This window comes from Mus musculus, chromosome 12, assembly GCF_000001635.26.
Source record: "Mus musculus strain C57BL/6J chromosome 12, GRCm38.p6 C57BL/6J".
Lineage (NCBI taxonomy): Eukaryota > Metazoa > Chordata > Mammalia > Rodentia > Muridae > Mus > Mus musculus.
The window spans coordinates 27,116,626-27,129,106 of NC_000078.6; the positions used below are offsets into that span (position 1 = coordinate 27,116,626).

The window sequence follows — 12,481 nt, forward strand, 5'->3', positions numbered from 1 at the left end:
TGAGGGGCAGGGCATACAATACCACTCATGTCCCTCTGAGATGGCTGTTTCCTCTCACACGAGCCTCTGCTTCCAGACTTTAGAGCAGGGAGAAGGAGTGAAAAAACAAGACTCTCGGGAGACATTCTGGAGGAGAGGAGATGAGTGTGCAGAGAACAGGCACAGTGACCTATTTACCTCACAGTGGCCAAACCCGCATTTGTGATCTGGACACGAGAGCATCTCAGCCTTGTGTGGAGGAATCTAGCATTACCCAGACACAGCATGAGATGGAAGAATGTAAGTTGCCCCACCCAGCCTTTCACCAAAGCATTGAGTCAGTCATGAACTGTGGCTAGGGATCATTTCAATTGTGAGGTAAAATGGCTAGCTCATACCATAGTAGAACTTTCAATAACAGAAAATGAGATTTTTTTTCCTACTATCTAAACATGACCAAAAGAATCAAAAAAAAAAAAAAAAAAACCAACCTGCCTGTTCTGGAATTCAAAAACAAACGAGCAAAGCAAGCAATAATAAGAGTTCAAAGATAACAATTAGAGGAACATAAACTACTTCATAAATTGCCTGTCAAGTTCAGCCCAGCCCCCCTCACAGACAACTAAGAATGCATTGGAATGTGTCTACACAGAGAATGCTATAACCGAAAAGTAGATGAAGACAGCCCTTGAAAGGTTGGGGTTTATTTTAAAAAGCCAACATCATTTTGATCTGCAACTACTCTTAATGTTTGTTCTCTTTGGCATTTACCCCTGTCATCTTCAACATCCCCTTTCATTGCCCTGTGTTTAGCCCAGGTTACCACTGAACCCTGCTGTGTGTTCAGCTTCAAGTTACTCAAGGCAGAGAGACGCGAAGGCAGGTGCAATGAGTGTGAATGGGAACAGGTTGCTAAATCAAAACACATGATCGTCTAACTAGATGAAATGGTCAAGGACTTTGACTGCAAGATAAAGACCCACCAATTCTTGAAAATAGTGTAAAGCAGGACTTGGGACACATGCCTGTGACTCAGTTGTGGGTAGAAAAGGGTGATGCTGATCAACAAATTTAGGTGAATTAGTGTGCTTCTGGTTGAGTGAAAGTCCTTGTCCCAAGAGATCAAGTTGGCAAGAGTGTGATGAAGACATGACATCAACATCTGGCCTCCAAGGCATGTACCCATACAGGTACATATAGGTACATATAGGCACATGCTCACCTGCATGCGCGTGCACACACACACACACACACACACACACCTGAACACATAGGAATACACAAATATACACACAGACATGTAGCATACTATTCCATATAGAAATTTTATTGATCAAATATTTGAGTGGATGGCTAATAGATGACCAGAAACAACCACGAAGAAAACTAGAAAATCCATCGCAAAGCACGCACTCTGTTCTGCCTCTACTCCTTTATTTAAGTAGTTAAGTCTGTGCATTAAAGCAATAAAGTAAACTCTGGAATGTAAAGCCTCTGAGTTTTGACCTTAGCTCTGCCTTTGATATCTATCTGATCGCAAGTAATCATCTTAACACCTGTTAGAATCCATCCCCCTCTGAACATTCCGCTTGGAACTGAGCATCCATCTGCAGGGTTTCAAAGTCAACACAGCAGTGAGACTTCCTCTCAGTAAACTTAATGTCCACATTGAGTCTTTGTGCTGGTGGTTCCAGAAGGTGAACAGATTTGCTCACTTCATGTTTCCTGCTGGGTTTCTTTTTTCCCAAAATACAAACTAGATTTTAGTGTAACAGATGTTTGCTTATTATGGGAAGACAGCTCACTGAAACTCTGATGCTTGTTGAGTTTATTTCCAGGAGCAAGAATCTAGGACATTCTGAAGGTTTGCAAGGTAGCAGGGTCCTGACTGATAAAACATGGCCGGTGTCTACTATTTCATCTGCTTGGCATGTGATCAGCACAGTAATGGTCACTTAGGGGAAGTCAGATTTAATAATGACTATCTGAAGGGCAATTGCCACTGTCAAAATTCGGCCGATCTCAGTGAAACAGAATCTCCTTGTTTGAAGCTGCTTCTATCAGCTGGTGACTGACTATTTCGTCTTGTCACACTCTGGGATGTGCAGGTGAGGTAGCGAAGATCAAATGTGATTGGCATGCAGGGCCCCTTAAAACTGTCAGGCCACCTTGCAATTGGGCATGATGCCACCCGAGCAGATGGCTTGGGTGATGCTAGGCAGCCAGGGCAGGCATCAGCGCTGAGTATCCATATCTCTCACAGAAAGTAAAGTGCAGGTGTAGGGCAGCTCAATGTTTGAACATATTGAATTATTAGTATACTGTAGAGATGTTGTCTTTTAAATATGAGGAGCTAGAGGACCAAAGAATAAAAGATTCTGGGATTCTCAAGGTGAAGAGGCATGATAAAGGCATTGCCTATCATCCTATACCTGTTCCCTGCTTCACTCAGCCATCCAGTAAGTTCTGATCACCCACAATGGGGGGGGGATGGGGGGGTAACACCTACCTAGATCTGAGCAGACAGGTGTGCTTGCTATCACAAGTCCCTGTTCATCTACTTCTGTTATAGAAAATTTGCCCCACAAATGAGCAGTCCCCACTGAATACCTAACTTAGAATACACCCAGGTCCACTATTTGACATGGAATCCTTTCTAAGACATAGGTAGCAGAGTAACCATCATGACTTCAGGTAGAATTGAAAAAAAAATGGATAATATTTCCTCTAGAAACAGAAATATTTCTTATAGCTTGAGATAACCATCTCCTAACTCCATCCAACTTTATAAAATATAATCACCTGTGCAACTCTGAAAAATGAACAAAATGTGTGATGCATATATCTCTGTTGTGACTGCATCCTTTGTGGCTAGAGGGAATGCTGTTTAACTGTCAGATACAGCTCAGATTCCAAAACATCAATTTAGTGTTTTAGGAGGTTCTGCGACCTCAGCTAAAAGTGGAGACATGACTGGAGCCATAAAAATTTGGAGTTATAACAGATTGATACCACACATTGTTACAGAGTCCTGGAAAATAAACTTGACTGTCTGACATGATACACAGTAAATAGTTACAGAAGGAAGGAGAAACTTTAAACAACACTCCTGGAAGTAGCCTAGTAATCGAGTACAGGCTTGTGTATCTATGAGAATGCTACATATCTAATGGGAAAGACATTGGAAGAAAACTCACCCCCTCCCCCCAAAAAAAGAAAAAAGAAGAATTGGGGCTTATATATTGAGACTGTTGAATACAAGCATGACTTGGCTCTGCCTTACACAGGAGAACTTATAAACAACAGAAAGGATAACTCACAGATCTAGAAGCTGGGAAGGTGCTGTGTCTGGTCCTTAGGGATAATTCTTTGTGTATTTCCTGACACAACCTTCCTTCAGTTTCTTCTCTGAGGTCACTATTTTTATAAATGCTGACTTTATGACTTCAACTTCCCACAAGGCTTCCTCAGAGCATCAAGGGGAAGATTGCACTAGAATCTCTGGGATGAGTGTGCACTCTGTGTATTGTACTACCTGTACCTCTTGGCATCCTTTCTCAACAGTCTATTAGTATCCATATTTCCCAGCACAATGATGCCCTTGGCTTTGTCTTCCTGGTACCTCTGTGTAAAGCCAGGGTGAGAATATTGAAGTAAGCAGGAGTCTCCTAAATGGTCCTAGGGGCCAATCCCTTAAATATCATAATGGCTCTTATACAAGAAAGATGATCCAAGGTTATGCCTAAGTTCAAGAGACTTCCTCATGTGGCCTGGAGAGCAGACCATTTGGAACCTAACACTGCACCAGGCTTTCATGTGCAGACAGTGACACCATTAGAATAAGCACCAGACATGGCAGGTAGATGTGAATGTAGATGGATGTCATGAGCAATGGTGGCGACATTTTCAGCATATGCTGTTGGTGATGACATCGTGCCTGTCTTTTTTAATACTTGTGTATTCGTTAGCCTTGGATGGTGGCTTGGAATGGATTATCTTTCCTAAAAGAATCATGTGTTGACTTCCTAATTTCCATCCTTCACTTGTGTTTGGATCTGGAAAGTGGACCATTGAAGGTGTGATTGGTTAAGAGGCAGGCTTGGATCCCTAACCCAAGTCATGTATTCTTACAGAAGGAGCATCACACTGAAGTGAAGACAGGGGACTTCAGAGGTGGAGTCAAGACACTAAAAGCTAGAATGGGGCATGGTAAACATTCTCCTCCCCGAGCCATCAGAGAAGCCACTTCTACCACCCTAGATCTCAGGTCCCATCCTCCAAAACCGTGAGATGAGTCCCTGTTGCTCGAGTCACTAGGGTTTGAGTTCTTTGACAGCAGCTGAGACATTGATGGACAAGCAAACATTGCTGTAATGAATAACATAAGGTGAGAGGAGACAGGTTCTCCTGACAACTGTGAAATCTCATCCTGTGACTAGGTGACTTTTTTGATTGGACAAGAGAATGGAAGTCATGACACCTGAGAGACTTCAGCCCTCTGACTGGAGTATAGATGAACCCAAGAGGAAGAGCATAACTAATTTTTAACCCCGGGTACCAGTTGCTTTGCCTGATATTTTGTCAAGCATGTTTATGCCGTTTTCCTTGGTGGTCACAAGAGGCAGGCCTTTCCTTTCTCCTGCTGCCCTGCCAGCATCCAAAGCTCAGCCCATCTGATATCCTAATAGCTCAGGGGTTAGACCTGCTCTCTCTCCTCCTGGTCCTGCATCTTGGAGGATGTTACTATGTCTTGCTTTGACTGAACTGAAACTGTGATCTAATATGTCTCCCTAAAGTCCATCTCTTGCCTCCTCCTGTCTGACACTCCATATCAAAGCACAGCAAGGCAAGGGTGAAGGCTTCATCAGTCACATGGAGTAAAGGCCAGTCTCTAGTAATGTAGACCTCACCTTTCTAGAAGACATATTGGCTAGGAAGACAGGCCACGGGCATGGACCTGCTCTCCATACTTTTCGATTTTGTGGCCTTAGACCCTGTTTGTAACCACCAGACCTTAGCTTTATCATTATACAATCAAATAGGAGCAATCTTCTAGGACTGATGGCAAATGCACTGACCATTGAGGAGCTGAGAAAGAATCATTTAAGAAAGATGCTTTAAGCCGGGTGTGATGGCGCATGCCTTTAATCCCAGCACTCGGGAGGCAGAGGCAGGCAGATTTCTGAGTTTGAGGCCAGCCTGGTCTACAGAGTGAGTTCCAGGACAGCCAGGACTAAACAGAGAAGCCCTGTCTCAAAACCAAACCAAACCAAAACCAAAACCAAAACCAAAACCAAAACCAAAACCAAAACCAAAACCAAAACCAAAACCAAAACCAAAAACAAAAACAAAAACAAAAACAAAAACAAAAACAAAAAAAAGAAAGATGCTTTAAAAGCAACATGGAATTCATAGAGGTCTTGTGTTCAAATGTCTTCCCTTTATTCTAATTCTGAAATGCTTAAACTCTTCCAAAATGCTGAGCAGTACTGATAGAGACATCTTAATCCATGGAATGTTTGCCTGATCCTCAGAGCCCATATAAAAAAAGCTTATGCCTATAATCACAGCACCGAGGAGGTAAAGATAGGAGGACACCAGGTACTCAGTGGTAGCCAGCCTCACCTAATCAGAGTTCTAGGTTCAATGAGAGGCTGTATATCAAAACAAACAAAGTAAATGGCTTCAGAAGGATAGGGACTTGACTTCTGACACCCACAGACTGGCACACAAATGTGATATACATACATATGCATGTACACACATATGTATGCATGGCCAAACATACATAAGCACACACAAAAAAATTACAAAAAGCAAAGTAAAAACAAAGCAGTGTTGTTTTTCCGACTTCAGACCTGGGTTTGATAGAACCCTATTTGTTTTAAAATGTCTCCTTTTAATGTCTAGTTTCTCTTTTCAAATGTCCCCGTGGTTGCCTGCCTCTCTCTCTCTCTCTCTCTCTCTCTCTCTCCCTCTCTCTCTCTCTCTCTCTCTCTCTCTCTCTCTCTCTCTCTCTCTCTCTGTCACACACACACACACACATGAGACCTCACATAGTCAGTGTTGCCCTGAATCTTGCTGTGTAGGCCAAGATAACCTTGAACTAACTTGTGATCTTCCTGTGTCCACCACTTGAGCACCGGTATCACAGGCTTATACTACCACATCCAATGCATGCGGTGCTAGGAATTAAACCCAGGTTTTGAGTGTGTTAGGCAATCACTCTACTTCCTGAACCACATCCCCAGCCCATCTCCATCTTACAGAGCCTTTCCTGGGCTCTAGGCAGAATTGATCACATCCTCTTTGTGCTTCAGTGTATCTTCATAGAATTCTTTCATGGCATGCAAAAATCTTCATAGAATTCTTTCATGGCAACAAACCACTGAAGATCAAATAGAGATCGAGAACTTCTATTTTTTTATTGTACCTGAGTAACTCAAACTAAAATTTGATCCTCAACTCTTCATCATGCGTTCAACTTCTTTCCATATTCCCAGTCAACTAAGGATTAGGCACTGGGAAGGCATAGACACTAAGGACAATAATCTCAGATCTGAGGACTCATGGTCACCGTGTCAAATGGTACATCTCATCAATTTAATGAGACATTAAGTTATTTTCTAAGTATTAAAATACTTAGTTTTTATTCTCTTATTTTATTACCTTTAAAATGCCTGTTTGCATAGTAATGAGAAAGAAAGACAGGGTGTGGATTTGGGTGAGTGGGGAAGTGAGGAGGATGTAGGAGAAGTTGGGGGAGAGGAAGCCATAATTAAAATAAATTGTATAAAAGAATCTCTTTTAACTTTAAATAAAAGAAAGAAAAGGACTAGTAAACTATAACCCCAAACAGCCAAGCAGTGGCGAGTGTGTATGCTTTTGTGTTCACATATGAACAGTTGCCACAAATGGAATGTTGCTTACGGAACAGTATGGAGATATCCTGGCCACAGGGAATGTTTCACTGCTTCAGTCCTTTCCTCATAGCTAAACATCCAAATGTCCCCTCCTCAGTGCTTTCTTCCCAACCCCTTTCCTTGCCTTTGGGTACAACACTTGTCCAAAGCCTTCAGGCTTGATGAAGTGAGAGTACTACGCCATCATATGGGGCTCATGCCCACTCTGAGGCAAATCAACATTTGTTCCAATGATGAGCTTCAATGAGGTTCTTTAAAAATAAAACCCAGGAATTGCCTGCAGCTTCTCTGCATTGAGCAGGATATGTTCCGATTCAAACACCATGAATGTAGCTTGTTCCCACTGATGGGGATGGATTTGGTGGCTTTGAAATTGTCTCAAAAGATGACTTTTGAGCCTCAGGATGAAGCATCTGAATTTTGAAAACAGTATCTGCTATTTTATATATCACAATTTTATATATCACAAGCATCTGAATTTTGAAAACAGTATCTGCTATTTTATATATCACAATTCTAAAGGTGTTGTCCATTTCAAGGAAGAAAGACAATTTTCTTATTTTTGAATGCTTTTTCCAACTTTTATCTAACATGTACATGAACACACTTGCATACATGTGTCATACTTATACACATTTATTACACGTATGTAATCTCTCTTTCTCATGTGTATTACATTTTCTTAATTCACTGACCTGCTAATAGACACATGAGTTGATTCCATATCTTTGCAATTGTGAATAGTCTGACAGAAGAGGGAGGCAAACTATGTTTAAGATCCCCTTGTAGGTTTTGTGGGTATGTACTCAGAAGCAGGGTCTGTGGTTTGTGAATCACCATGCTATTTTCCTTGGTGATTGTAGCAATGTAAATTCCAACCAGTAAATGGGGAGGTGTTGGACACAAGATAAAAAACCTCGAGCAAGCAGGGCAATTATAAAAGTTAAGTGAATAATATGGCAGCTGGAGTTGAGGCTATTATATTTTGCACTTGAAATGTGTTATGAATAAAGGAAGATGGAGAAGAAAGGAGGGAGAGAGGGAGAAAGGGGAAGAAGAAGGAGGAGGAGAGGAGAAGAAGGAGAAGGAGAAGAAGAAGAGCAGAAGCAGTAGCAGCACCAGAAGAAGAGGAAGACGAGAAGGAGGAAGAAGAGGCAGAGCAGAGGAAGAGGACGAAATGCGAAAAAGAGGAAAGAAAAGTCTAAAACAAGCAAGGGAAGTGGGAGGAAGAAGGGAAGAATGGGATGCAGGATGGGAAGGGAGAAGATGATGTGAGAACATGCCCACTTCTCACCACATCCACATAGGGAAACATCTCTAAGTGTGTTAATTATAGAGTGCTCCTATCTGATAAAGATATCGTACTAAAGGTAAAAGCAGAGGCATGGGAGAAATTTTCTGAGAACATGGAGTATTTTCAGTCAACTTGGCAAAGAAGGGAAAAACCAAAGTTTTGCGACAAAAACTAGGGATGTCTAGATGTCCATGGAGAAGAATGGCTTTTCAATAGAGTTGAGGCAGGGCTCTGGGGTTGGGACAGGGCTCAGCTTATAAAATGATCAGTAATCAGGAGGTCTAAAGTTGAACCGATAGAAACAGCCTTAAGGAAGTTAAACACTATGGTGCATCCTGTAAAACCAGCACTGGGAAGAGACCGGACAGGTCCCGGGGACTCACTAGCCAGATCGTATATCTATTAGCAAGCTATAGACCAATAAGAGAGCCCGTTTCAAAACATTTAAAAAAAAAGAGTGGATAGCACACACATGCACATGCACACGCACATGCACATGTACACCGATGGTGACCCTGATTTCCAAAGCAGAAACAGTTTGATTGCACCAAGAGGCTACTATAAAAACCCCTCAGATGCATGTCTTTGTATGCATGTTCATTAACCAGTGAGCATCACCTGTCCTTCATGAATTTCCACTCACTTTCATGTTGCTGTTGTACCAACCCAGATGTTTTATACAAGCCCAAAGGTAGTCTTATCTCACCTGGCAAGGCCAGTGTAATAACAGGACAGAGATAATGGGTCATATTATTGATATTTCCTTATTTTACAAAATAGGCAAAACTATATTCATTAGTATACTAAGAAATATTGTTCTAAGTAAGCAAAATTGAATTATCCTTGTCAAAACAAAGGAACACTGTACACCCCATGATTTGGTGTCCCTAATTCTTTTAATTATGCTTTTTCTGTTTGCTAATTTGTGGAATTTGCTAACCCACAATGGTCCCCTCTGTCGCTAATGATAGTGAACCTGAGTTGCCTGTGGTGCAAAGAGGTTTGCATACTTGGCTCCTGGCATTCTGAATCTTGGGCACCATGTAGACTAATCAATTGGTTCTTTTTCTCTCTTCAGGCTACTTCAAGCTCTGAATGAATTAACAACTTTGAGATCAGCCATTACCAGAGGGATGTTCTCTAGAAGGAAGAGCTCACTCACCATGCTCTGAACTTGGAGAACCCAGTGAAGTGCCACAACAGCTCTTACACTCTCTTAGCCTTAGTGTTACACCTTTAGTGATGGCTATAAAAACCACACTGGAGATAGTTTTAACATTGTTGCTCTCCTTGTCCACGTCCATCCTCAGATGTACAAGTTGTGTTAGCCTGGAGTCACCTAGCAGGGCTGTAAGTCTGAGAAATAGTCACAGGGCAACTGGTGGTACCTGTGGTTTCTGTTGTTGTGATGAGACATCACAATCAAGGCAAATTATAAAAGAAAACAGCTTATCAGGCTTACAGTTTCAGGGTTTTAGAGATGATGGAACAAAGGCATGGTGGCAGGAACAGCTGAGAGCTCGCATCTCAAACCACAAGGAAGAGTCAGAGAATCACACTGGCAATAGTGTTAGTTTAATTCTGCTTATACTTACAGGTCACAGTCCACCACTAAGTCAGGGAAGGAACACTTCTTACTATTTTGCTATCTGGCTTATGCTAGCTAACTTTCTTACACAGTACAAAAGTTTGCCTTCCTAAGGATAGTACCACCCACAGTGGACCGAGCACGTCTTAAACAGTCCTTCATCAAAACAGTCATGGCCACAGCCTAATATTATTGAAGTAATTCTTCAGTGGAGGCTCTCCATTCCCAAGTGACTCTAACCTGTGTCAAGTTAACAGTGAAACCTACTCTGGACAACAACCACCCTGGATGACAACTGGTCTTTCTTCCCTATTAACTTTACACACTGAGGCGAGGAATCTTGTCTTTGGGTTGGCAGTAGCCTGGGTATCCTCTCAGGATCCTAGCACACTATCCATCAAAACTGCATGTTTGCTGTGACTTAACAAATAAATCAATGATACCATTTCCCACACCCACAGTAGAACACTGTGCTGAAAGAATGAGCCCTTTCCCCATGAGCCACATGGACAGGGCTCCTAATCTTAGGCTTGCACGGTGCATTTGGCTCTGCATTGAGCCCAGTAGCATCTTCAACCAGGCAGCACCTGGCACCAGAAAGCAGAAAAAAAAAAAACAGCATAAGAACAAGAAACAAAACCCTGGCTGGTGCTCGGGCAGCCTCCTTGCACATCCCCTCTTGGGTTTGCTCTCCCACCATTTAACACTTGAACTTTCAGCTGCTGAGATTTGGAATGGGGGAGCTTAATTAGTCAACAAGACGTGACAACATTCTGTTACAGTGAGATTACATACACCTACGGGGTGTTAGGAGACACACAGCAAAACCCGGCAACTTCAGAGACCCGAGAAGAGTGTTATCTTCCAGCAGCACATGGGGGTGTTCCTACAGATAAAGCACACAAGACAAATGGCGTCTCTAATTGAAATGCAGTAGAAGAATGGAGCTGCAGAATTCGAAGTATGCTTCCTTTCTCAGTGTTCCTACCCCAGTGTGGTGAACGGACTGACAAAAGAATGGTGAATATTTTTAAGGAGAAAACAGAATGCATATGTCTAGAGGGGCTCCGTGCAAGAGCCATAAAATCTTACACACGTTGCCAGCCTGAATGTTAATTTCTACAACATCTCTGATTTACTCCACTCCTCAATAAGAATGCAAAATGCATATGTCTTTATTTGTTGGGGGTTGGGGTACTGTGGGCCCACTAGAATCCCTCTCCATATAACAATGCTGCTGATTATGACAAGGTTTGTGAATAACAGAAAACTGAAGCTCTGTGGACTTAGAATCACACTCCGTTGGCCTTGTGGAAGCAGCGGGAGACCAGCCTGACCGAGATGATCAGGGTTTCTTCATCACTCTGTCACCTTCCTGTCACTGCTTTCCTTCAGACAGGCCGTGTAGATTTGTTTGATTTTCAGTTTTTAAGTTTTGCTGGTTTGCATCTAGGCTACTCTCTTCACTTAGCTACTAACCAGCACCGCTCAGGGAGACTGCAGGGAAGTCTTGAGAGCTGCCTTGCAGGTTGACAGAGAACATAAGGGGTAGAAGTGGAGGGAGAGTGTGGCTGTATCAGATGGACAGAGACTGTCTCTCAAGAACAGTGAAGCAAATACAGAAGGAGCATGTACCACTCGAAGTCTACACCCTTCCAGTATCTCAGCTTTGCCAGGGAACTGGCCTGCCCAAAAGATGGGGATTCAATCAAAATATATGTCTCTGATTTTGTCTCTCTGTCTCTATCTCCGTCTCTTTCCCTCCTTCCCTCTCACCCCCATCTCTAGTGTTGGTTGTTCTATCTCCTTTCTTCTTTACTCCCTCCTGCATTTTTCTTCCTTTTCCAATACTTTTCCTCTTCGTTGACCTGTCTTTCCTATTTCCGCCCCCCTCTCTCCTTCCCTCCCTCCCTCCATCATGACTTCTCCTTTTGTTTTTGCTCCATCTCTTTTGTTCCCTCTCTCTAGTCTTCCCTGTGTATTACTTTTCTCTTTTTGTCAGTCTGTCTCTGGCTTCTGCCCCAAATTTAGGAACCTCCTTTAGAAAAATACTGCAACTGTGACAATTTACCAGGTGTAAGCCTGGATATTAAGAAAGTATGCTTTAGAGCCCGGTGGTGGGTTAGCACATGTCTTTAATCCCAGCACTCAGGAAGCAGAGGCAGGCAGAACTCTGAGTTCAAGGCCAGTCTGATCTATAAAGGTAATTCCAGGACAGAGAAGCCCTGTCTCAAAAAAACAATAAAAAATAATAAAAAGGGGGTACTTTAAATGATTCAATCTCTTCTCACTGGATGTGGTAATACTGTTATCTCAGCATTCTGAAGACAGGGAGAATGGTTTAGAGTTTTTTTCTGAGTTTGAGGCTAGCCTGCTCTATTGCTGTGAAGAGACACCATGACCAAGGCAATTGTTATAAGAGAACACATTTAATTGGGACCTGCTTAAAGTTTCAGAGGTTGGGGCTGGAGAGATGGCTCAGCAGTTCAGAGCAGTGATTGCTCTTCCAGAAGTCTTGAGTTCAATTCCCAGCAACCACATGGTGGCTCACCATCATCTGTAATTCAATTCAATGTCCTCTTCTGGTGTGCCTGAAGACAGCCACAGTATACTCATACACACAAAATAAATAAGTACATCTAAAAAAATTTTTTTTCTGATGCTTAGTCCATTATCATCATGGCAAGAAACATGGTG

The 12,481-nt window shown here is 42.4% G+C and overlaps 1 long non-coding RNA gene across 1 annotated transcript in view; it reads left to right on the forward strand.

Moving 5' to 3' along the window:
• The window catches only part of Gm30401, a 42,715-nt gene extending 33,076 nt beyond the window's left edge, over positions 1-9,639 (forward strand). The window contains exon 4 of the long non-coding RNA XR_001780591.2: positions 9,275-9,639. This is a non-coding gene — a long non-coding RNA (predicted gene, 30401). The remainder of the gene's footprint in view (positions 1-9,274) is intronic.
• The last annotated feature ends 2,842 nt before the right edge of the window (positions 9,640-12,481 follow it).